Below are 26,259 nucleotides of genomic sequence, written 5' to 3'. Positions count from 1 at the left end.
CTGGGTCTGCGTTGCCTTCTGCGCGAGGTGAATGACTCATTGGTGGACTGCAGTGCAGTAGGACTCACATGTACAGTAGCTTGAGCCTCACCCTCCGTTGCCTCCATTACTGGCAGTGGGGCCACGACTCGCCTCCTGGCTGGTGAGGTTGCAGGTGCAGACAGGAACAGTGATGGGGAGGTTTCTGGTGAGAAAACCAATGGAGGGGATTGTGAAAGGTGTGGGGAGTGCTGAAACTCGGGGGTCTGTACTGTCTCATCTTCATGGGAGATGGCAGTCGTGTCTTCTTCCTCCTGCGAGGCTTGTACTTGGCTTGGCCCTGCCTCCTCACTCTCCTCCCTCGCTGGTGCAGTCCCTACTGTTGCTGTGGGTCGACTGCCTGATGTTGCCCCTAGGTATAAATAAGCGTATGTCAACTGAGTGCTACTGTGTCACAGTCACTACAATAAATGCTTTACACATTTTACTTCCATTTTTCTGCATTACTTTCAGTGCCTTGCTTACGTCTGTGCAGTTACACATGGTCTTACATTAGCTGACTACATTTCCCATAATGCATTTCTCCTGTATAGTGCTAGCAGTACTGAACTGGGGTTGGCCTGTCCACAAAGGGTAAAGGGAAGCAGGTTGGTATGGGGTGTCATGCTGCGCATGCGTCTTACCTTTTCTTGTAGCTCTGGCTGAGCTGTCCAAATCTCCAAGTCCCACAACACTGTCTGGCTCGATGGTTGAGGCCACCAACTCCTCCAGGTCAGTCAGGGGGGGCGCTGGGTTCCTGCCTCCACCGGTGACACCAGCCTGCTTATGTATTTCTGACATCTTCTTTTTTGTGAGGCTCCTGATGTCATAAAAGCGTTTCTTCAGATCCTCAATGTTCCTGCTTGTGACTCCCACTGCATTGACCTTTTCTCCAATTGCAAGCCACATTTTACATTTTGCAGACTCAGGTACAGTGAGGGAGTGCCTGCCAAATAGTTGCTTGTGGACTCTCACAACCTCCTCCACCAGTACCTGCAGCTCCATGCTGCTGAACTTAATTTTTCTTTTCCTCTCTGCCTTCTGACTCTCACTGCTGCTTGCCATTTTTCTTGTGGTAAACTCCCAAAAAACTCTCTGTGCTGCTCTGTGTCTCTGCTCAGCTCTGACTGCCTCTCCAGAACCTTCTAATGAGTTGCAGCTGCCTGGGTAGCCACTTCCTGGTAGGGAGGGGGAGGGTGGTAGCACCTGATTGGCTGTTTTCATTAGTTTCACTTTTGCTTGCTTTCCGATTCGGATTTTACCGAATCGGTATTTACCGATTCGGTATTTCCAATGCATTCCTATGGGCCTTTTGGCCCATAGGGATGAATGGGAATTACCGATTCGGTAATTACCGATTCGATAAATACCGATTCGGTAAATTCCGAAAGTCCAATAACGATTTTTACCGAATCGGTAAAAAATACCGATTATTTTCCTACATCTCATTTACCGATTCTTGAATACCGAATCTGTAAAATTCGGTAGTTAAGAATCGGTAAATGACATTTACCTACATCTGGCCCCTAGTCTGTTCTGTTCTTTTTAAGTTGTATGTATTCTTGGGAGATTCCTGAGTTATTGTACGCCTTACTGCTGACAAAAAATAATTTACTCTTCCTTTAGAAATCATTGGACGTGGGAATCCAAAACAACACTTCGTATAATTTCCTTTTTAGACTTATATTTTCATCAACAATAATTTCCACTGCATTGATTTTGAAAACGTAAAACTTCTCCTCCTTCTCTTGTAATGTCACAGGTAACATACAGTTCGATGAAAGACAATATAGTTTTATCAGTTTCAGTTCCAAATTTTGGAGCATTCTTTAACCATAATAGCATGTGTATATGAGGAACGCCTCTGGCTTGGCACTCTTGTTGCCCAAATAAATCAGTAACTTCTTCAAGAGGACAATTATTTTTATTGCAGATAAATGACATCATAGTTTGAAACCTATGGTTAAAATACCTGTACACATTTACAGGATCCAAAGAACAGAGGGGCCTATTAGCAACAAATAGCGATAATTATCGCTAAATGCGCTTAGTGCATTTTTTTTATCGCCCCCTATCGCCAAATATTATCGCAGAGATAACGTGCTATTAGCAACGTTTATCTCTAAAGCGATAAAATATCCGGCGATAGAGGCTCAATGCGTGAATATCGCGATATTCAGGCATTATCGCTAATGGAGACTTAACCTGAATAGCCACCTCCCATTGGATATACAGGTTAAGTCATGGTCTGAGCAGGCATTAGGTTCTGGCGATATTCGCGCTTAGCGCAAATTTTTTAATCACTTCGCCTGCCTTGTTAATAGGTGACAGTTGTGTTAGCGACTGCTTTCAGTCGCTAACAATTTGGGTACGCCCACTTTGCATGTCTTTAGCGATAAATATCACTGACATGCAAAGCGGGCCCCAAACCTGTAACTATCGCCTATAAGCTGTCGCTAACAGCTAATAGGGCGATAAAAATATTGCTGCTTTAGCGGGAAAAAGTTCAGCTAAAGCGGCGATATTGCCCTTGCTAATTTGCCCCCGAGTTCTCCAGGTGTCTTCATTTCAATATTTTTTGTATTTGAATTTGCTTCTCGTAGAAATTCACGTAAATCTTCCCACACATATTCAGCACAGCTAAGTGTTGCAAACCATGTTGGCGTACCTAGGTATCTTAACATAAATTTAATGTCACCATGACAACAAAACCAATATTCATTGGTACCACGCTGATATTCCATCAAATTAATTACCTTTGGCTCTAAATTTTCATCTCTTTGTTTCACTTTGTCCCTGAATTCTTTTGCAGAAACATGTGAAATGTGAACTCCTGTTTTTAATATGTGGTTCCCGGCATATGAAAGAGCAGACAAACTACTTTCAACTAGAACATGAAATATATATCGAATACTCTTTTGAAATCATGGATCTTCGGAGTACAATCTTGTTGAGAGGTATTCTGAAGCTGGAATCCATACTGGTCGCTCATCAAATCGTCCACCTTCTCCCGTGGGGAACAGCTGTGGAAAACAACGAGCTTCTAAGCTTTTTTCCCATACACTCATTGGAGTTCCCTTAACTCTTTTCATTTGAGATAGTTCAATGATGTTTCCTATCACTTCTTTTGAATGTAGAGGATGTATTGTGTAATGTTCATAAATCTCTAACTCCTGGACTCGTCGACTTTTACTATTTGGCCAGTTGAAATTTCTGATTCATCTTTTAAACGTATTACCTGTTCATCAACATTTACAGTTTTATAATAAACATTATTCTTCACAAGATATAATGTAGCCTTTTGAAGTTTATTAACATCTACAAACCCTTTTTGGCTCTTTATTTGGGATGCCATTACTAGAATAACTACTGGTTGATTTCCCTCTCTATCTACACCAACAGTTTCAACATTTTTCTTAAAGTCTAAAGGTAAGTACACAATTCTTCCTTTCTGACCACTTTGTAAATCTGTTGGTGGCAGCGCACCTGTTTTAGGCTCCATACGAATCATGGCTTGAAATGGGTGTACTGATTAAATACAAATTGGCTCATATGCATTCAAATCTGCCAGTTCCTCTGGAATAGCTACTAACTCTAAGTTGTTATGTACGGCTCTAGCTGGCATTTTGTTCTCCTCAAATTGTTGTAACAATATCTACAAATAAGATGATCAGTACCCAACTCAATTCGACCTTCCATCAACAAATAAACACCAAATTGCTACTACTTATCATTGTTTTACTTTTAACTTTTTAAATATAAATGAACATTCCTAGTTTGACTTCTATAATGAGTATGTTGCCAACAAACACAAAATAGTTTGGTTTTTCAGAGGACACTGTCTCAACACTAATCTCTTTTCCATGTTCCTCAACCTCTACACATCAAGCTCTCACTTTCTACACACTTCTGACAGCTCACTTGAATTATTGTTTATTGTTCGATTACTTAAAATCATGAAAATATAAAAACAAACAAAAAATAAGTTTCATCTTAAATGTTACAAGTTAAAACAAGTTAACAAGTTAAAATTGTTTAAAAATATACCGTAGTATGAAGTATATATATAAGTAATTATTATTATTATTATTATTATTTTTAAAGCAAGAAGCAGCTAAAGTGTGTTTAAAAACATAATGACCTTGTTGATAACTGTAATACCCACCCCCAACTTCCAGTAAACATGCAAAGGCTCCACTAGTAAGAGTCTTGGAGTTTAATAGGGGACAGGAGGTCCTAGACCGGTCATGAGGTTGAAAATTGTGTCAATGGTTCCTGCAAACCTACGGAGTTTAGTTTTTTTGCAGTTTGGAAAACAAATTTTACAAACTTAACATTGAGCATTGTGTTGTTGGGGTTCTTTGCTGATATAATGGCTTGCCGGCATGATCGAACGCCGTGCTTGATCCATTCACCTCGCAACAACCGCCTTCTATCCTTGAGAAATGCAGGGCAAACACACACCACATGCTCAATTGTTTCTGAGTGATGACCGCCGCCCCTACAATTAGTGTCCTCATTTGAGCGACGCCATGCAGGCAAATGTTTTAAAAAAGGCCATTCGCCCATCCTCAGTGCCATAAATCTTTTCTTCCAGACAGCTGTTCGAAAGATATGGGGCCTCTGATCTGAGTTTGAGCTCAGTGATTATAGACCAGGCATGTTTTCTTTTAGACAATTGTGCCCTGTCCTGATGAAAATACCAGAGGCGAGCACTTCTTTTAATGGACAATTTTTTGCCTGCTGGGGCGGGTTTGTTCCCCAATAGTCCACGGCATCGAGCAGTTTCAAAGAATGGTCAAGGAAACATCGGTGTTTTTGACTGGGTTGACCTGCTGATATTTGTTGCCACAACTTAGTCTCCAGGCTTCCTTCCTTTGAATTACGCAGTCTGTGGCACAGCTTGTTGAATGCACCTGCTACGACGCCCTCATTGTTCAGAAGGCCAAACTTGAGCTTGATCTGGGCCGGAGATGCCGATTTTGGATGGTGCAATGCTTGATTGTAGATTCTAATTGTTGTTTTATTCAGCATTGATGAATTGCTCCCCAACATTATTTCTTGGCCGTAGGTTAGACAGTTTGTAACCTTTGCTTCATGGCTGTCAGGAGGGGGGATAAGCTTGGCCAAGAAGCAGTGCCGAAAGTTTCATTGTTGCTGCTTCAAGGGACAATGCTTTTGCTTTGACTGCTTCTTTCTGTTTCACGAAAGAGCCCTTGGAATCCATGCAGATGCCCAAATATTTATACAATGTCACTGTTTTGATTTTTTTGCCATCGAAGAACCACCCACCGGTTTGCTGCTTCCGATTCCCGAAGGTGATAGCTTTCGTTTTTGAAAGATTTAATTCCAGAGCGTTGCTTGATGTGAAAGAAAGCAGCTGGTCAAGAAGTCTCTGTAAACTGACACTTGTTTGGCTGAATAAAACAAGATCCTCGGCGTAAAGCAAACTACTAATTCGGGATCCACCAAGAGAAGGGGGATGAGAGTTGACCTTATCCAATAGGTTGGATAAGTCATAGATAAAAAGATTGAACAAAAGAGGGGCCAGCACACACCCATGTTTCACTCCACAGAAAGTCGGTATTTTTCTTGCGACGTCGTATGAACGGGCGTTGCTTATACAGCGAAAAATATTTTGTCTCACGCCTTCATAGGAGAACCAGAAGTTTGGAAGTAAAGGGTCTTGCTGGAACTTCGTTTCCATTGTGTTAATAGGTGAAGTAAAAGCATTGGCTTTATCATTTATGGGTAATGTGCCATTTCTCGTTGTTTTCCATGGTGAGGTGATGTTCAATTGATCCCTTCCTTTTTTTTGATCTTGAAGGTGCTCTGTTAGGAAAAGGGCCCATTCAGCTTCACTTATGTTGGTGCTGCATTGGCCAGTTATGCCCAGTATACCCCAATTCACCAGTGACCAAAAGGGTTTAGGATTAGAGTTTTTACTGGCGTGGACTAGTTTTAACCAGAACTGGTCAGCAGCTGTATGTTCGTCCCTGTTAACTGTCAATGCTTTCTGAGCTTGCTTGTAGACAGCGAATGCATGAACATCTCCCTGACGCTTCCTGGCGAGACGTAATGCAGCATTGCTTTTGGTCCTTAATATTTTTGTCTCTGCTGTGATGGGAGATTGTACAGGGTATGAAGATTTACGTACTGAATGAGGAAATTGGCTCAACAATTGTTGGACGAGGAGCTCCCATATTTTAATTGGATGAATCTCTCCTGTGCTCCATTCTCCTAGGAGAGATCTGTATTTGTCCTTTATTGCGGGGATTAGATGGTCCATCCATTTCAGTCTTTTAAGGTTCTGTGTGTATATGCCAGTTGTAGTGTGAGCTATTGCCAAATGATCAACAACATTGAGGGGTAGGCCAATTATTTGTGTCCGATGGTCACTGACACCCGGAGTTGCAATATAAAAGTTCTCTATTATTGGAAGCATTTTGAAGTTTCCAAGCGTGTAATCGAGAAATGAGGTGAAGAGGGCGTTTGTTCGAGTCCAGGCTGGTGGAGCATAGATAGAATATCTCACAGTTAATACAGTGAAACCCAGGCTGTTGAGTTGTAAAACAGCATATTCACCCAACTTGCTTGGCCTGATGCCTGATGGTTTGAGAAGGGGCACTAAATACGATGGTGCAGCAGGGAGTATTTCATTATATTCCTCTTGAGTGCTTAAGTGTAAATTGGTATTAAAATCTCCAGAGATTAAGCATGGGACTGCACCATGGTCTTTTATAAGGTTGGACAAGATGTCAATCAGTCGGTCCAATTTGGCCTTTTTCTTGCTAGAGTGAGGTGCAACATCAATGTTAAGCAAAAAAAGTTGTCTGGCTGGGTTTGGACAGCTAATTCTGATGCCAGTAATCCAGTCTTCATTAAATTCCAACGCTTTGATGTTCAGGGATAATTTACAGGCGACATAGATCGAAAGGCCGCCTCGTGGCCGGCCATGCTTGTGCACTCTAATTGTTGTTAACCGAAATTCAAGATAACCTTCGATAGGGGTTCTTGTTACAGACCAGGTTTCCTGGAGAAGTATGATGTTATTTTTTTCAGGAATTCCAGACTGTCAGGGGATTGAAGTTTCGTATCAAGGCCAATAATGTTCCAGGAGCTTATCGACAAGCTGGAGCGGATAATATTTCAATCTTTATGGCCCCTGGCAGCCAGTCCCAATCGGGCTTTACAATGGATTGGGTCTCTGTGGTAGGCTTGACAGACTCTGTTAGAGAGCTGCTTCAAGCTGATCTTAATATCAAAAATGGTGGATTTACTGTTTGGATAGCAGGAACCAAGGGACTAGTCAAAATTGAGGGGTACCAAAGAGCGGTAGGTGTTACTAGATTTATACCCCAGCTGTTAAATTGCTCTGTCTGTGGTAGTACCAGGTCCTTTATTGCTTTGGTTGCCAATGTTATCAAGGTAGTTTCAATTGATCAATTGCTGTTGCTAGGTGTAAATCCAATAGATATTATGTCGCTAGATACTAGTTTGCTTAATTCTGGAATCTATTTAAAAAGTCAGAGAATGTTCCCAAGATTCAGGATGTCGTTCGGGCCTTGGGAAATATACTCCGAGACTAACAACAGTTTGGTCTGGCTCCCTTCTTTGCACGGTTGGCTCTCTGTTGGGACGATGGTGAGAGCTGGAGATTTTACGGTGTTGTCTGGTCCCCAATGGTTTCCAAATGATATTTGCAGGGAGCCTGTCTTTTTGCTGGAAAGGTTTGGGGACACTTTGTTAGAAACGATGTTACTGCTAAAGGAGTTAAGACTTGCTTTATTAAGAGTGATTTTACACTTGGTGGTAGGTCCCTGGGTCGTAGTTGGGATTATTCGATGCCTTTCCTCTGCCTCATGGGTGGGATTACCTGCGACTTGTGCTAGAGATTCTGAGTTCTTCCCTGGTCTTGTCATGCCTGCTGTCGGCAGGATAGAAGTACTAGCATCGGGAGTAGCCATTAAGATGTTGTTTGTGGGTGATGGACTGGCCTGTTCTGTTTCGGGGTTCTCGTTGGGCGGAGGAAGGCTTCCTGATGTTTGGAGAGTAGGGTTGAGAATTTCATTTTGCTCAGACCAAGCATTTCATGCGGGTTGTGGGTTTGTTGATGTCGTTTTTTTGTAAAAAGTTGATTGTTGGGCCGAAAACTGGCTGGTAGTGGGACTAGTTGTGCTGGACGAGCCCGGTGATAAGGTGGAAGTGTTTTTTTTAATAGTATTTTATTGTGTTTCGAGTTTCAGTTACTTGTCTGCTGCGGTTTTTACTGAGTCTTTTTCTTTCTTGCTTACTCATACTTCTGTTGTGAACCAAAAATATTAAACTGTATATCATCACACATTTTTTGTACATCTGATAAACGTAACACAGTAGTTTTTACATAGTACACTTTCCTTAATAACTTGCACATTCCTGAGTGGTGTACTGCTAACATTCATAAGTGATGAAAGGTACTTTTACACACTGTTCTTGAAAGACAAGCCAGAGAATGTCGGTGCAACTTAGTATATTTTCTTACTTTACATGGATCTAGCCTGGGTAACATCCTAATCTTCTGTTTAACATTTTTTTTTCATACTCTCGTAAAACATTTCGCATTAGCTCAATAGATTCCTGTTGAATACTGCAAATACTGCTACAATCCCACTTATATACAGACCTTGTGTACGTTTCCCTGGTACTTCTTCAGCTATTACTTCTTCCATATTACTAACAACCATTTTTTCTTTTGGAATGGGACAACCATTTTTCATCTCATAGCGTCAACCTTAAGTATCAACTGAATACACTAATACGTTGTCTTGAAAGTAGATTTCTTCATTAATTATTTTAAAGAAAGGCTCACTAGTAGAAGTGTGCTTTCATTCACCAGTGATATGTGTACAAAAGTTACTTCTATCAACAATTCTTCTTCTTTTGCTTTTCTCTTTCATACATTTCATTACTGTATCCAATATTTCAATTCTCTTCAATAATAATAGAAATAAGTTTTGTTTCAAATCAAAATCAGTATCTACTATGCTTTCAATGCATTGCTTCTTCTTACACACTGCTGATCTTTTATATTTTTTACAATCTTTTAATACATTTTAAATTACTCTACTTCAAAAGAGACACACACATATGTCTTTAAATTGTTATTCTCTTCTTGTAAGATCTGTTGTTTTTCCCAAAACATGTCTTTTCTTACCTTTAGAAGTGTTGTCCTCCCACTGCTTTGTTGTAAAACTCTTCTTTTTCCTTTTATTGCTATTGTCTATCTTTAATTTCTCTGCAACTGATTTAAGAAAGTGTTTAGTATTCTTAACAGAGCAAACTTTATAAATAGTATATTTTCATCTTTTTGTAAGGCAGTCTTTTTACTTTTCTTTAAGTAGGTCTGTTTTTTTTGTCTTCTCTTTTCGTGTTTTCTTGTTATCTTGAATTTGTGGTCCAAACAAAAGAATTTTCTAAAAAAAACAAACAACAGTTTCAACTGTTTGTTACATAAATTAATTACATATCAATACTGATATTAACTAGTAATCAATTCATTACAATTACATTGCTATTCTCTTTATTACCAATAAAAAACAAAAGTGTACAAACAAGGAAGAAAAGTGCGGAAAGAGGAAAAATCGAACTGAGAGAAAGAGAAATGGACAGAAGGAATAAAAAGAATTTAGAAACACCTAAAATAAATACACAAAGAACAACACAGCTACTAAAAAATCTGAGAAATTCAGAAAGACGCAACACAGCTGCACAAAGAGACAATAGTGGTGAACAATCAAACAAGAGAGGTGCAAAACCATGCAAGAGAAGCGCACAAAGACGCAAGACAGATGCAGAAAGCGGCAAGACAAGTGCAAAACAGGGAACACAGGTACAGCAAAATTCAAGAGAGGTGCAAAAAAAGAAAGACAGCTGCAGAAACAGGCTAAAAACGATGCTCAAAGACACAAGAAAGGGGCTCAAAGAGACCAAATGGGTGCAGAAACATGCAACATGGCTGTCAAAAGAGGCAAGATGAGAGCCAAAAGAACCAACAGAGATGCAGATAGAGGCAGGTCAAGTGCAGAAAGAAGAAACAGACATGTTAAAGAGGCAAAACAAGTGCATAAATAATTAAGAGATCTGCAGAAACAAAAGTGAGGTGCAGAAAGATGGAACAGAACTGGAGAAACAAAAAATAAATGTGTACAAAGAAGCAAAAGAGCTGCAAAAACGAGAAGGAGGCCTGAATAAAATAGGCAGAAACATAGAAGAAAAGCACAAGAACAAGCAACAGAGCTCCAGAAACATGCAACAATGATGCAGAAGGAAACAACACAAGTGCAGAAACAAGCAGAATTCCAGAAATTCAAAACAGCAATCTTTGCAATGTTACTATTGTAGATCTCACCATACTCTTCAAAGCATGCATGCACGTGTCTATCACTTTTGCTCGTACCATCATACATCTTTTTGTATATTTGTTTTATGTATGATGCCACTAGCAAAAGGTACAGACATATGCATTCAATACTTTCAGGAATATGCAGAGACTTACAACAGTGATATGTGAAGGGTTGCTGCTTTCTATTTCGCTAGCCCAAACACTCTGAGTAGTTGCTAAATAGTGAAGCTACAAGAGAAAACTCAGGTTTAAAACATGCAGGGAGAGAGATTTGTGATTAGGCTACTTTGTACCAGTTTGTGGAAAGGTACACTTGAAGTACACTGGAGAAATTTTGGTGTGTAATTGAAAAGGAAAGTGTAGTCTCTCTAGTTGAAAAGATTGCATGGTTTTGCAACTCAGTTATATCTCTACTTGTGCATCTATTTACACACATGTTATGCATCTAAAGATAGCAGATCTATAAAACATGTATTTCTATCCTTCTTTCATGTAGGATGTCACTAACAATTCAACAAAGTGCACTAATCACTAATCTGTCTGCCTCCATGTCTTAAACCTCACTTTGGTCTAGCACCTTTACTATTCAGCAACTACTAAGAGTGGTGGTCCTAGCCGAATATAAAGCATACACCCTTTGCATGTCACTGTTCTGTCATCATATTCCTTAAAACATGCATTCATGTGTCTCTGCCTTTTGCTAGTGACATCATACATAAACAAAGCATACAAACCCATGTGTACCTCTGTTTCATAGGTCTACGATCTTCACCTGCATAATATACACAGTAATAATACAGTACATTTATGAGTGCAAGAGTAATGGCAGGCTGCATAGAACACTGCATGGGTAGTGCCTGAGTAAATGGATTACTACAACTGTAGTGCCTGCATCATGGAAAGAGTGCATGGGTAGTGCCTGACTGAATGGATGAGTGCAAGGACAATGTTTTCGTCATTTGATGAGTGCATTAATAGTGCTTCACAAAATAGATGAGTGCATGGAAAGTGGCTAAGTGAATGCTTCAATGCAACACTACTGCCTTGGTGATTGAATGCTTGCATAGGTAATATCTGATTGATTGGATGTGAGCATAGGTATAATACCCTTCATTGCATAGAGGCCTGGTAGTGCTCTGATGATTGCATGAGTACAGGGATAGTGCCTGGGTGATTGCAAGACTCAAACAAAGTAGCCTAATCACTAATCCCTCTGCCAGCATGTCTTAAAGATCAGTTTTCTCTTGTAGCTTCACTTTTCAGCAAGTACTAAGACTTTTGGGCCAAGCCAAGCCAAATATAAAGCAGCAACCCTTCACATATCACAGTTGTAAGACTCATCATAATACTGAAACCATGCATACATGTGTCTCTGCCATTTCCTAGTGCCATCATACGTAAAAGAAACATACAAATAGATGTATATTATACCTGTATTGCATAGGTGTCGGATCTTCCAATGAATAACACTAGTGAAAATGCATGTAAAAGTATAGACATAGCTCAGCAAGGTCGGATTGGTAAGACTGACACTCAGGCAATTTACAATGTGCCAATGTGTAAGTTGCAACGGTGTGCCTCTTTGTTTGTGTAGTATGGAAGCCGATTGAGACTTTCTCTGTGCTGTGCATATGCTGCCAGCAGCCCAATGAGGACCTAATTAGTATTTTTGACGCAGATGGCTTTCTGTTACCTTCCCTACCTACAAATGAGGAGGGAGGAAGCGTTTTGGTGGGGGTCTAGGGACGAGTCATTCTCAGTCTCTTGATGTGCCGGCCCTGTAATGTACGCACATTGAGTAGGGGCAGGAAGCCTGGGAATAACCGTCACTTATATTCAGGTGTGGTTCACCAGTGTGAGCAAATCCGTGCACAAAGTGTGCACACAACATTTACATTTCTTTTTTCTCCTTAAATTTAATAAAGCATGTCTCTTTTAAAGCCCTCCTAGCATTTTGAGACAATCCCCAACCTGCAAACTTCTGAGTGCGTTTTACGTTGCCCGGGCCTGTTATAGATCCCAATTCAACCCTGTACCTCAGTCGCACGACCATGCTGCGCTTCTCATTTCATGAAGACACCTAAATATACACGGTGCACTCCTTTCAACATGACAGACTGCACTTCTCATTTTACGAAAATACCTAAATGTATACGTAGCACATCTGTCTGTGCCATTTGCTACTGGCATCATACTTAAAATAAACATACAAATAGATGTAAACCTGTGTTTTATAGGCATCAGATCTTCTGATGCATAACATGTGTAAAAATACATGTAGAAGTATAAACATACTTATACAACTCAGATTCTTAGAGCGGACATTCGGGCAATGTACAATGTGCCGGTATGTAAGTTGCAACTGTGTGTTGCTTTTTTTGTGTAGTGTGAAAGCCGATTGGGACTTTCTCTATGATGTTCATATGCCACCACCTGGGGCAGGTACTATTTTAATGACGGGCTCATTCATGGCATTTTGCACAGCTGAGAAGTCACCTGAGGCATAGGGCAGGAGCCCGAAACCCGTCGGCAAAAGACTTTGATATAAGACCATGCTGTTTGCTGTGTACCTGTATTTGCTGCAGTCTCAATTAAAAACCAGGAATATTCACTAGTGTGGGTGCTGTGTGCCCCTGCTCCCCAATTAATTAATTAAAGCCCCGGGGGGGGTGGCGGTCCCCGGGGCTTGGGGAGGGCTTGGAAGGCCTTCAACGTTAAAAAGCAAAGCCCCAGGTGGTGGCGGTCCCTGGGGCAGTGTGGGGGGTATTGGGCCCCGATTGCTTTCCACATGGGGAGCTGCATCTTAGCAGCTCCCCATTTGGAAAGGCAATGCCGGTCCCGCAGGAGGCAGGGAGCCAGCGGCACTGTGGGGGGATTGGGGACCCCTCCACGGTCCCCAACGGAGAGGGCCAGCCCCGGGGCTTGAAATGGTCCGGGAGGGGTGCACGCAGCCCCCTCCAAATAATTTTCTTTTTTTTAAAACTGGGCACGCCCCAGGGGATGGGGTCCCCGGACCGATTATGGCCTCGGGAGGGGTGCCACGCGGCCCCTTTCCAATTTTTTAAATATTAAATAGGGGTCAGGCCCTGGGGGTGGGGTCCCCCGGGCCAATAAAATAGGAAAAGAAGGGGGCCACTAAGGCCCCCTTCTTAAATTCTTTTTTTTTTTAAAAAGACCGGCATCACGCCAGAGGTCCCACCCCCTCTCTGCAGAACTCTGAAAATGCGCCCCCCTGGCGCGTTTGCAGATGGGGAACTAATTCCCTTTAAATACTCAGGGTCCCTGGGGGCCAACTAGCCCATCAGGAACCTCCAGTATGCACCAGGTAGCTGCATTGCAGAGAGGTGTTCAGAGGCCACACCCCTTTTTACACCACTCTGCAACGTAGCTCTGTGGCGCCTAATGCAGGCACCTGGTGGGCTAGTTGCACCCAAGGGACCCTCAGGATTCAAGGGGACTTAATCCCCCAACCTAAAACGCACGACGGCTGCCTTTGCACAGTGGTGAAGGGAGGGGGCGGGACCTGAGTTGACATGTGTGCAAACACGCCCTGTGGCGCGTTTCAAGTTGGGGAATTAATTCCTCTTCAATCCTGAGGTCCCCTGGGGGCCCAGTACTCCACCAGGTACCTCCAATAAGCGCCACAGAGCTGCGTTGCAGAGTGTTGTAAAAAGGGGTGTGTCCTCCGAACACCTCTCTGCAACACCGCTCCCTGGTGCATACTGGAGGTACCTGGTGGGCTAGTTGGCCCCCAGGGACCCTCAGGATTGAAGCGGAATTATTTCTCCAACTTAAAACGCGCCACAGGGCGTGTTTGCAAACATGTCACCTCAGGCCCCGCCCCCTTCCTTCACCACTGTGCAAACACGCCGCCTGGCCAGTCTTAAGTTGGGGAATTAATTCCTCTTCAATACTGAGCATACCACTGGCTCTAGGCCTGGTTAGTCAGAGTCAGTTAATACCAGTACCCATCTGAAAAAGTTGACGGCACGGGATGATTTTGTAACAAGGCCTCTTTCTGCTCCTCTGAATGTTCTTTCTGCATATGTCTTGCTTCTTCTTGCACTTTTCTTTGTCTTTGAGGACTTCTGTTGCTTCTTGCTGCATTTCTTTTGCTTCTTTCTGTGCATTCTTTCTTCACATGTCCTACCTCTGTAGGCATAGTTAGAAACTAGCAAATTAAAAACCTTAGAAATTCACTTAAAAACATACGTTTCAGGCATGTTATAGTTAGGAATTAGCAATTAAAAAACCCTTTGAAATTCACTGAAAAAACCATAGGTTTCAGGCATGTTATAGTTAGAAATTAGCATTTAAAAAACCTCAGAAATTCACTGAAAAAACCATAGGTTTCAGGAGCGTTATAGTTAGTTGGACTTTTCACTCATACAAAACCGTAGAATTCCCCCGTTATAGTTAGTTCAGCTAACTATAACTCGCGTGCCCGCAATGCACTGCTGATTATGTCACATAGTACATCACTCATGACATGGTCAGTGACATCGCTCATGACATCACTGATGACATCTCAAATGGCATCACTGATGACATCATCCTTGTGATAGATTGGCATCCCTCCCCTCACCCTAATATAACTTTGATACACACACTCAAAAAGAGAAACTAACATTTTCAAAACAATGGACATACCAATACCAGTTACAACACACCTTTTCAGTAATTTCAAGATCTACATACACATCCACTCATTCAGCAACAGTCCTATACAGCCACTCATACATGTACTCACTCATCATATGTACTCATACACTTATACATCCTGTTACACACCACCACTCATCCATAGAGTTACTCACACACATAATCACACATGCAAATAAAGTATCAAACATCCATTTACTTGCATATACAGTTATGCACACACCACCACACTTAATCTACAGAAACTTACACATACTTATTGTCTTAAACATTCACTTATAGAAAGACATACTTATTTATACAGAAACTCTTCCAATCTCTCACTTTCACATATACTCACTTATATACACCAATACTCACATATACTAATTTAAAACAGATGTAGTTACCCATAAATACACTATTGAGACAGTCATTCACTCACTAACACACCCATACACACACTCATCCACCCTTACAGTCCTACACACATGCTGTCTTCAACGCATACAAACAGTTAGTCACTCATTCATGCATCTATGCGCTAAGTAATACCCCCCACCGAACAATACAGGCACTCAGACACTCATACTGATACTCAAAAAAACAACTAATAACCCATATAGACACTCATGTAGCTACTCACCAACCAATGCAGCCACTTATACACAAAGTGAGAGACTGATACAGATATGTACATATTTAAACATTACTTGCTAACCCATGTGTTCACTAAAATACACTTAATCAGTCAGTTATACAATCAATTTTACATATCAAATCATCCATTCAGACACATATATACCCATTTCTTTTTCCATCAACCTTGAAGTATACATATATAAAGCATATTTAATTTTCAGAAAAACACACATTCACTGGATGATGTCATCAGTGATGTCATCAGTGATGTCACTGACCATGTCATGAGTGATGTAATATGTGACATCATCAGCAGTGCATTGAGGGCGCGCGAGTTTAGTTAGCTGAACTAACTATAACGGGGGTATTTCTATGGTTTTGTATGAGTGAAATGTTCAACTAACTATAACGCCCCTGAAACCTATGTTTTTTAAGTGAATATATATATATACCAGCATGCTTCTAGAATGCTGGTGCTGTTCAACATCCTCCTCTGGGTTGATGCTGCTGAGATTCATTCAGAAATCAACCTGTGTGCCAAATACTGTGTCACTACATATATGGAAATTGGAGACTGGCTGACAGATATGGCCCAATCATAAGGTGGTAATGCCAGTAATGTGAGGCGTCTCTCTTGTTTGTGCTTTGTCTGCTTGATGCTCTCAGTTACTATTCAGCCATAATTCCAACGGGGGATAAATCTTTAACTTAATTTGCCATTTAAATATGAAATGTACTAAATGTTTTACTACATTTTTGCTGTTTTTGTTTTGGAAGTTGTGCCCAATTGTATTAATAATAAACAATCATCAACAATACAGAGATATCAGTGTACTAAGAAAAGGAAGGTGACAGGCAGCCATGTTTAAACAAATATTCCAGAGTGGGTGGGGATCTGGGATACAGCCATCACTCAGCTGACCATTTGAGCAAATTCCAAAGTGTTAATATGTTTCTGTTTCTGTTTTCCAAAAGATCAGTTATTTTTCAACAAGCCCACTGCTGAGTGACCGAAACCAATTTCCTTCCTTTTTCCGCACCATCCCCAGTGATGACATCCAATCCCGTGGGCTGGCCCAATTAGTGGTGCACTTTGGATGGACATGGATCGGAATTTTGGCTGGAGATGATGACTATGGTCAACTCGGCAGTCAACTGGTACAGCAAGAGCTAATCAAGGCCGGCGTTTGTGTGGCCTTTATTGAGAACATCCACCTAACCAAAGCTGAAGATAATACTTTTCATATTGTCCAAGTTATCAAAACCTCAGCAGCCAGGGCCATTGTCATCTTCTCATCCACTGTTTACTTGGTTCCGCTCTTGGATGAGATGGTGAAGCAGAATGTAACTGACAAGATATGGATTGCCAGTGAAGCATGGTCAACATATTCTCTACTCTCAATAAAGACATTTTCTGAAATACTTACTGGCACAATTGGATTTGCAACCCAGAGTGGAGAGATAAAGGGCTTTCAAAAATATTTCACCAGCATTCACCCTGCAACATCTCAAGGAGATATCTTTGTGAAAAGATTCTGGGAGGAAGCCTTTAGCTGCCACTGGTTGGACCAGACAAATTTCCTGTTACAGGACAACAAGACCAAAATATGTACTGGGGCTGAAAAACTGGAAAATCTTCCAATGGACACAATGATGGACTTCAGAATTACCTACAACATCTACAAAGCAGTACATGCAACTGCTCTAGCTTTAGACAATCTGAGGATGTGTTTACAAGATGGAGGACATTTCGTTCAAAGGACCTGTGCAAATATCACAGACTTCAATCCATGGCAGGTAAGTAATACTGCTAAGCAGGTATACATGAAACATTCTGGCAATGTAATACAATAGGGAAACATGTCTCATTATAGGTCATTACAAAGATACATCACTTCTTTGCATTTCATCTGCAACAACCATGGCCACCATGGATGTGCACATGAAAATAGAGGAAGTTAGAATATGCTCCGAGCAAAAGTGCAACATAAAAATTATGTTGGCAAGGTTGGATTTTACCAACAACCCCACCTTGACAAAATTTGCAAAACGTGTGAAAAATATAGCCTCAGATGGAAAGTAAGTTTTACAAGAGGATCATGAATAAAACATTATATGTTGTGGTAGAAATATCAAACAAAAAAGATTGTGCATGGAAAAATCTCCAGTTATTTTTTTCTGTAAGAAAATACATGCACTAACAGATCAGGGAAGGACTAGAAGAGGAATGCATGTAGAGGGGATATTGGTTCTACCTTTGATGGGGATGAACTCTCCTACATGACTGACAAAAATAATAATTTTCTGGCAGAGATGACTTTGCTACGTGCATGGCTTTAACCAACTCTCCCCTATAAGGATTAAAAGAAAATCATAAATAGCCGGCTTCAATACCACCCAATCCACATACCTCTGTCTTTAAACTTTAAAAAAAATAGCATGTCTATTACATTAAAAATAATGAGAATGACACAGAACTACCTAATAAAATGCCTAAGGTTGTCTACCCAAAAGAAATGTGTGTACTACTAGTAGGCGTCAAAGGTTTTGATGAAAGAACATACCATACTGTAGACTCCCTCTTCTAGAGCTATACAAAAAATAGGGCGAGTGGCCTCACATGTATCTATCTCATAGTACCTGAGGAACAGTTCTGTAGGATGCAGTGCAGGCTACGGTTGGCTTTTTGTGGTGATCTTGGAGTAATGAGGACAGTGTGAATCAGGAAGGAAGATACATGCCAGTAAGGGCAGATAGCCAGAGCCATGCAGGGATACAGACTCATGAGGACAGGTTCAGGCAGGCAGAGCTAGAAAGGCTCAGAGCTAGAGGGACACATTACCAAAGAGGGAAATCTAGAAAGAGATACATAACATTGGAATCTTACAGAACCATACGAACAGATCTGTAGGTGGCACTTCTGCTGAGGGGACAGCCCAGTGAGCGTACTTCTGTTTATACTCACAGTCTTTGAGAAAACGTATATAGTCAGTGCTTGTAAATTCTCGCATAAGGGCCACAAGTGAACCATGGCAGCAGACAGAGCAGACCACATTATCTCCCCATTTCCAGCAAATGCATGCTTTCCACAGGAAAAAGCAAGCAATAGGAGAATGCTGCAGCACACACAGTGGGTGCAGCATGGTTCCTGAACCAACAGATAAGAAAAGGATTAGCAGAATTTCCCTGGACTGTATGGAAGGACATGCTAAAGAACTATAGATTAACGTGTCAATGCTGTCCACTGGCCGTATTTTCTTTATTTTAATGATCAGTTAAAGTGAAGACTGAGGGCCTGCATTACTAAAGTTAAAGATATAAATATATTAATATTGCAGTGGCACATGTGTTACCACCATGGTAATATGCGTTGCGCAGGATAAGGTTCTCAGGTTTGAGACAAGCCAATGTCTACCAAATTCCCTCAAAATACCAAATACTCTCCTTCCAAATATGTGTTACTGCAGTATCTAATGGTGCAAAATAATGCTTTCCTGCACAGTAGCGTCTGCTCATGAAATTGTGAAACCTAAAGCGGTAAAAACAATTCCACCCTGCAAAAGAATTTAAAGTTCTGCATAGTTATAATTTGCAGGGTTGTAAGCATCTAGGGCCCGATGTAGGTAAATCTTTTTTACCACTTCTTAAATACCGATTCATACCGAATCGGTATTTAAGAAGTGGTAAAAAAGAGGAGGGCAGATGTAGGTAATTGTATTTTTACAATTACCGAATCGGAAGGATTCGGTATTTACCGATTCGGTAAATACCGAATTTTGCAAGGGTGCAGGGGGTGTCACTTTGACACCCTCTAGCACCCCAAAGACGGGCATGTGTGCCATGTGGCACACAGACATGCCCTAAGGGCATGTCTGTGTTTCACATGGCACAGGTGTGCATGCACAGATGTGCATGCACACCTGGATTCGGTATTTCACCACCCAATTTGATTGGGTGGTAAAATACCGAATCTAAAAGGCCTGTAGCACTGGAAACAGTGTGTAACGGGGAGGACGGGGGACCTCCTGGCTTACCTGTGTCACCTCTTTTTGCTCAGTATCCAGGGGAGTGGAGAGACACCGGACTGCATGACGACACAGACGCCGAAGACTTAGGCGAGTCCTGTTTCTTTAACTGGGCGGAGCTGGGATCCGATGACATCGCCGGACACGCCTCCGCTGGCCAGGTAAAGGACGCCCAGGAATCCAAACAGGTGTGTTACACACCCGGAGGTGAGCGGAGACGGAAGGAGGTGTACGAGAGAGGAGGAGAGTTGAGACAGAGAACGACGGCGGAGGAGAGGCGGGAGCTGAGGAGCGGTATCGGTGGAGGAGCGGAGCTGAGTCAGGACGAGGACGAGGACGAGGAGGAGAGGCGGGAGCTGAGGAGCGGTATCGGTGGAGGAGCGGAGCAGAGTCAGGACGAGGAGGCAAGAGGCGGCGAGACAGGGTGGAGGAGAACCGGGACGACGGAAGGAGAAGCAGACGGAGAGAAGAGTTCCAGCAAGCCAGGTGGCCAACCGGAAAACGCTTCGCCCAGCCACACTTCATCGAGGGAAGTGTGGCTACCAGAGGTACGGTCACGGCTTTCGGGCTGGGCGGGATTTAAGTGGGTCAAACCCCCCTGAAACGTTCCTGACACACACCCAGTGCACTACCTTTCCCTCTCACCCCCTTCACTGCGAGGTAGAGCCTGATTCTTGTGCACGTGTGTACCCTCACTCCCTCCCCTGTGAGACCTGACCGGACAAGAGTCTAACAGTGCGCTATATCTTTTTTTTCTTCCTGGCACGGACAAGACGCCTCATCGACGTGGAGGGGAGAACTACCAGTCCCAGAAGGCCTCGGGACGAAAGGCGAAACACCATAGACAAACGCCAGCAAAGACTGTCGGAGGACACAGAGACCCCCTTGCCCTATTACAGAAAAACAACCCACCGGAAACGGACATTCAAAGCAATAAAACCTTCCTTGCCCAGAGTACCGGTGTCTGTCAGTCTATTTGAGGGGCCGTTAGCCCCGGTCTTTCCTGCTACAACCAGTCAGGGACGCCCCGAGGCCTCACACAGTGCTACCTACATCAGGAATTTTCAGATTCGGTAAAATTACCGATTCGGTATTTTACAAAATCGGTAAATTTACCAAATCGGTAAATTTACCGATTCTGTAAAATATAGCCCCCTACATCTCAATGACCCATTTACCGGTCGGTAACAGCCGAATTCGGCCGTTACCGACCGGTAATGGCCACCTACATCGGGCCCCTACTGTCACACTCCGTTATGCTGACATCAGTTGAGCTCCAAGATAAAGAAGGAGCATCGCAAAGACACCAACATGTTCTGATTTGATCTGTGTGATTCGAGTTTAGTTCTACTCTACAGATGAGTGCAGCCATGCCGCAGTGTGCCATTCAGGCAGGCAGATCCACAATAGGAAAATCAATGAAGCGGGAAGATCACCCAGGTTCTTTCTTTGGCATAAGCTACACAGCTCCCTTCACCAAAGATTCTTCAGGTCCCTGCCAAGTTTAGTAGCAATGAAAATAGGATGGAGATGCCAGAAGCTAGAAACGAGAGAGAATGCAGAGACTCAGAATGGATAATCTCTTTGCTCTATCGCCTAATAGGAGGATGCGCTTTAATAAGAACTGAAAGGGCCAAAACATTATCTATTGGACCTGATACTCAAAGGAATTTACTTTTGTACAGTCAGTAGAGAAGCTTATGTGAATGCAAGATCATCTTTCTCAGCGCACCAAAGCACACTAAAAAAGAATTGGCAAAGCTAATCTGTTTTGAATGTTAAAGGTGGAGCTTATGGCTTTGCCAGTCCTCATTCATATTAGCTAATGGCAAAATATCCAAGTGTGTCACAACACATGGGGATGCAGGGCACTGATCTTGATATGGGCTTTCTATTAAAGATGGCAGTAAATGAGTACACATGTGTTTTGCGATCCCTGTGTTCACATGAAACTCTTTCAATATGACCACCAAAGTACATGCATGCACATGTGCATTAATGTACCATCAGCCATGTCGGCATTTTTAGTTTGACATTCCAACATGGACAATAGTCATTATCTGGCACATTCATCAAACATGTAATTTGCGATTCCTTATTAGCGAAAAATAAGGATTCGCTAATATGCAATCGCAAAAGCCTATGCATGTAGGAATCGCAAAAAAAATAGCGATTCCTTCAAATTCCTTAATTGCGACTCTCAATTTGCGAGTCGCAAATAAGGAATGTGTAGTGGGCTGGTTCCACATGTTAAGTTGACATAAGTAGACGCTGTAGACCAGATCAGGTACATGTAGATGATGTTTATTAGTTCTTCAGATATAGATATCAATAGCCCCATCAAGAGCAGCCTCCTAGCTGCTCAGCCCATCCATAACTGATTCCTCTCATGCAGTAAACATTCCACTCACAGACCAACACTCTAACTGGAACGCTAACACTGGCTGAGCAGCTAGATGTAGATAAGTAAAGTGACATAAATACAATATGAGGATACTACATTATCCTCTTCTCTCAAAAATGGAAAACAAAAGATAAAGACTAAGAAGAGAAAAACTATGCACAGTCAAAATATACAAACGTCGCTAGAAATCTGTAAACCCAGGGATGAATATGAAATAGCATCGCAAGAGGGAAAACAGACATCCAATTAAAGAAAGAAGGAAGAAAGTGAAAAGATAGAAATACACTAACACCACCCTCCTCCTTTAATAATGAACAAATAAAATAAGAACGTACTGAATAAATAAGACTGTGGCGAAAACCAAAAACGCCACCCCACTTGTAAGGGACACTGTGGGACTAAAACCCACGTGCAAAACTGTTTGGGACTGGCACCCAAAATCATCTAACAAAGGTGGGACTGAAACCCCCTTATAACAAAGGTGGGACTGAAAACCCCCTTTTTAACTGAGAACTGGGGCTAAAACCCATCGTAGAGGAAAATAACTATGAACGTGAGGAGTTGGGACTTAAAACCCACTTCCATATGTAAAGTATGAACAGGGGGACATGAGACTAAAAAAAACTCACTCCCATCCCAAGGCAGGGATAACATATCTGTATGCAGGGGTCATGGGACTGAAAACCCACTCCAAATGTAGCGTGTGAACAAGGGATCATGGGACTTAGAACCCACTCCCATGCCAACTAAACATCTAGAGTAGAGAATGCATTTTGGACAGTTGGCATACTGGGGTGATGGGACTAAAAACCTACCCCCAATACTAGCAAAGGGAAAAATATAATTAACCAGGAGCTCAGTCCTAAGCTAACAATACACCTTTAAAATATACATAGAGGACATTTGCATCTTATAAAAATACGGTATAAGCATATAAATTCCATACATTTGTGAAGAGAAAACATTTTTGTTAAAACTTGTTTAAAAATCTTGAGAAAGGTTTGCCTGTCACCTGAATGATGATCAGGCACTCAACCACTCCAAGAGACATGCCACCAGAAAGTACCTCGCATGAAAAACAGTGCCCACTGAAAACCGCTTGTACTCGGGTTCAGATAGATGCAAAAGCTGGAGAAAGACCTGAAAATCACATATCTTCCAAATGACGGTTGCGCTCATGAAATCTCCTCAAATAACGACGCTATCACTGTGGGAGTAAAAACATATTTACTGTTTACAACGTGGATAGCAAAGCAACATGACGATCTCAAGATGGTGTCACGTTGAGCCACGCTGGTGCTGGAAGGCTCACGGCACGCCCATGAGACAAAGTGTACCTCAGCAAGGATGAAAGACGTCATTGCAGAACAATTGAAAGATGAACACAGCCAATGCTGCACGAGGAGTCACGAGGATGCATCTTGAATCACACTTTGAATCAGCCACCAAGCCGTTTAACTGACACAGGTACAGATGACAACCAGCTTTTAATGTTAAAATAAAGGACTATGAATATAAAGTCCCTGTCATCACGCATGTAAATTGCCTTCCATTTGTAGACATAACGACGATGATTTTACAGAAAGTCATTTTGTCTTTTACTGTCATCACACACTCTATGCAGCCAGTGATTACCTTGCTTCTGTGGGACACTTGTAAAACCGTAGACATTTTCGTTTTAGCATGTGACCTTCAAACGAAATGTATACAGCTTTCCTTTTCTTATGAGGAAGAAGTCGACGTTTAAAACAAAACCCTCTTCTTACACTAAACCTGTTTCTGTTGCCTCAAAAAAAAGTGAATACAACTGGCCGTTGGTTGAGACACATTGAATGTTTTAAAGGAACTGCAGACATTTCTTGTGGCAACGTTTCATTTCCACATGAACACAGGCTTCCAACAGTATTTACTTTCGAGGTACACTTGTGCTCTTCTCCGATGGGCAATATTGAAACACAGTCACAGTTTACTCAGATTTTTATTATCTTTAAACAAGCAGTTGCCACTATTTGTAGACTCTGTTTCTTTGAGCATGCCCACCTCTTCTCGAACAGTGCAATTTTGATTATCCTTTCTTAAAAACACTAGCCTTTCGCTAATAAGTGCACTTTAACCATGCTCTGTTGGGCAATCTTGAAATACAGTCATAAAAAGTTAAGTGTTTCTTCCAACTTGGTATTCAAATCTTGTTTAACCAAGGAAATAGTCACTCACAAAAGAAGCAACCTAACGCTTTAAGTCATTTTAGCCCCACAACGGTGTGCAATGTCATATAAAGTCACTGATAACCTTTTCATCTTGTGCCGAATAAAACGTTTCTTTGTTTTTTGTTTTTTTTAAGGAATGGCTTTCTTGATGCTTAAAAATCTATATTTGCTCGACTTCGGCAGCATATTAATTAAATATCCTTGAAGAAAATATACAGACACAGCTCACCTGCACTTGGGCTGTCCGGTGTAGGGGACACTGATGGGGCAAGCAGGTAGTTTTTGGTCTGGTTACTTGAGAAGAATCTACTTCTTTAAGTTGTTTGCTTCTTAGTGAGCTTCATCAACATTTCTTTTCCTTTATTTGCTTTTCTCCATATTAATTTTGCACAAAAAGATAGGTTCTTAGTCCTCGTCGCCATATTTGTAGTGGGCTGGTTCCACATGTTAAGTTGACATAAGTAGACGCTGTAGACCAGATCAGGTACATGTAGATGATGTTTATTAGTTCTTCTGATATAGATATCAATAGCCCCATCAAGAGCAGCCTCCTAGCTGCTCAGCCCATCCTTAACTGATTCCTCTCATGCATCCAACATTCCACTCACAGACCAACACTCTAACCGGAACGCTCACACTGGCTGAGCAGCTAGATGTAGATAAGTAAAGTGACATAAATACAATATGAGGATACTACAGAATGTCTTTCCATTCAATGGGAAATTGCATGGGTAATTTGCGAGTACCCAACAGGACACCCTGTTGCACCCCTGTAATTGATATGTGCACCCATGTTACACACATCCGTGGACCAAGGACTTGTGTGTGGATAATATGGGACTTTGAAAAATGCACTTTGGTGCTTTTTTCAAAGAAATCGCAACTTGATGGTAAATTGTGATTCTTAATTGCAATTCTTTTTACTTTACTGCATTGCATTGCATTGTTAAAATCTGGTGCCCCAGGTGACACCTGCCCGGCCAGGGTGTTGGCTGAAGTGGCAGAAGCAGTGGCTCCTGAGGTTTCTCAAATAATGGGTCTATCTTTTACATCAGCCAGGGTTCCTAATGAATGGAAACAGGCTAAGTTGCTTCCTTTGTTAAAAAAGGTGGGTGCAGATCCTTCAGTGCCTAGTAATTATAGACCCATATCTCTACTACCAGCTATGGCCAAAATTGGGGAGAAACTAGCTTTTGCCCAGCTTAATGCCTTTGTAGAAACCTCGGAACTTTTACACCCTGCCCAGTCTGGCTTTCGTGCAGCTTATAGCACTGAGTCGGCGCTGGTGGAGATTACTGAGGCCATTAGGGAGTGTTTGGACAGTGGCGGCAGAGCGGCTCTGATTTTATTAGACCTCTCTGCCACGTTCGATACTGTCCTTCATTCACTCCTTCTTACCCGCCTAGCGGGGATTGGTGTGGTGGGCTCAGCATTGAAATGGGTGGAATCCTTTTTATCGGACAGGTCCCAGCAGGTTTGGATCCCACCTTTTTCATCCTCGGTCAGGCCCCTCACTACCGGGGTTCCTCAAGGCTCCACATTGAGTCCCCTGCTTTTTAATGTTTATCTCACCCCCCTTATTGTGCTCGCTGAACAAATGGGAGCAAAAATCATAGCGTATGCAGATGATACGCAGCTTTTATTTACCTGGAAGGATGCAGCAACTAACACAGAGGTTGTCCGTTCGTGCCTTTCCGCTGTGTTTAACTGGTTAGCAGCTGCACAGTTGAAGTGCAACGAAGACAAGACAGAAATTTTGCTGTACGGCCAATTTCCTTCCAACTTCAGAGACCTCTTGTGGCCGCCTGATTTTCCCCAGCCAGGCTCAGTTACTATCGCTGCCAAGAATTTGGGAGTCTGGTTTGGAGAGGATCTGAGATTCGAGGCACACATAAAAAAACGTACTGCTGTGTGCTTCGGGTCTCTAAAAGCCATGAGAAA

The 26,259-nt window shown here is 42.1% G+C and overlaps 1 protein-coding gene across 3 annotated transcripts in view; it reads right to left on the bottom strand.

Moving 5' to 3' along the window:
- Window positions 1-25,032, bottom strand: part of LOC144798569 (vomeronasal type-2 receptor 26-like) — a 607,526-nt gene extending 582,494 nt beyond the window's left edge. The window contains exons 1-3 of one of the 3 annotated variants that reach the window (XM_078669515.1): window positions 23,178-25,032; window positions 9,385-9,470; window positions 9,212-9,298 (exon numbers count right to left, since the gene is read on the bottom strand). The gene's annotated coding sequence lies outside the window, so the exon portion shown is untranslated. The remainder of the gene's footprint in view (window positions 1-9,211; window positions 9,299-9,384; window positions 9,471-23,177) is intronic. The other 2 variants (XM_078669516.1, XM_078669519.1) reach the window with 2 other exon arrangements.
- Between the last annotated feature and the right edge of the window lie 1,227 nt (window positions 25,033-26,259).

The sequence above is a fragment of the Lissotriton helveticus genome, chromosome 12, assembly GCF_964261635.1.
Source record: "Lissotriton helveticus chromosome 12, aLisHel1.1, whole genome shotgun sequence".
Taxonomy (NCBI): Eukaryota; Metazoa; Chordata; class Amphibia; order Caudata; family Salamandridae; genus Lissotriton; species Lissotriton helveticus.
This window is presented reverse-complemented; position numbering and strand designations above follow the sequence as displayed.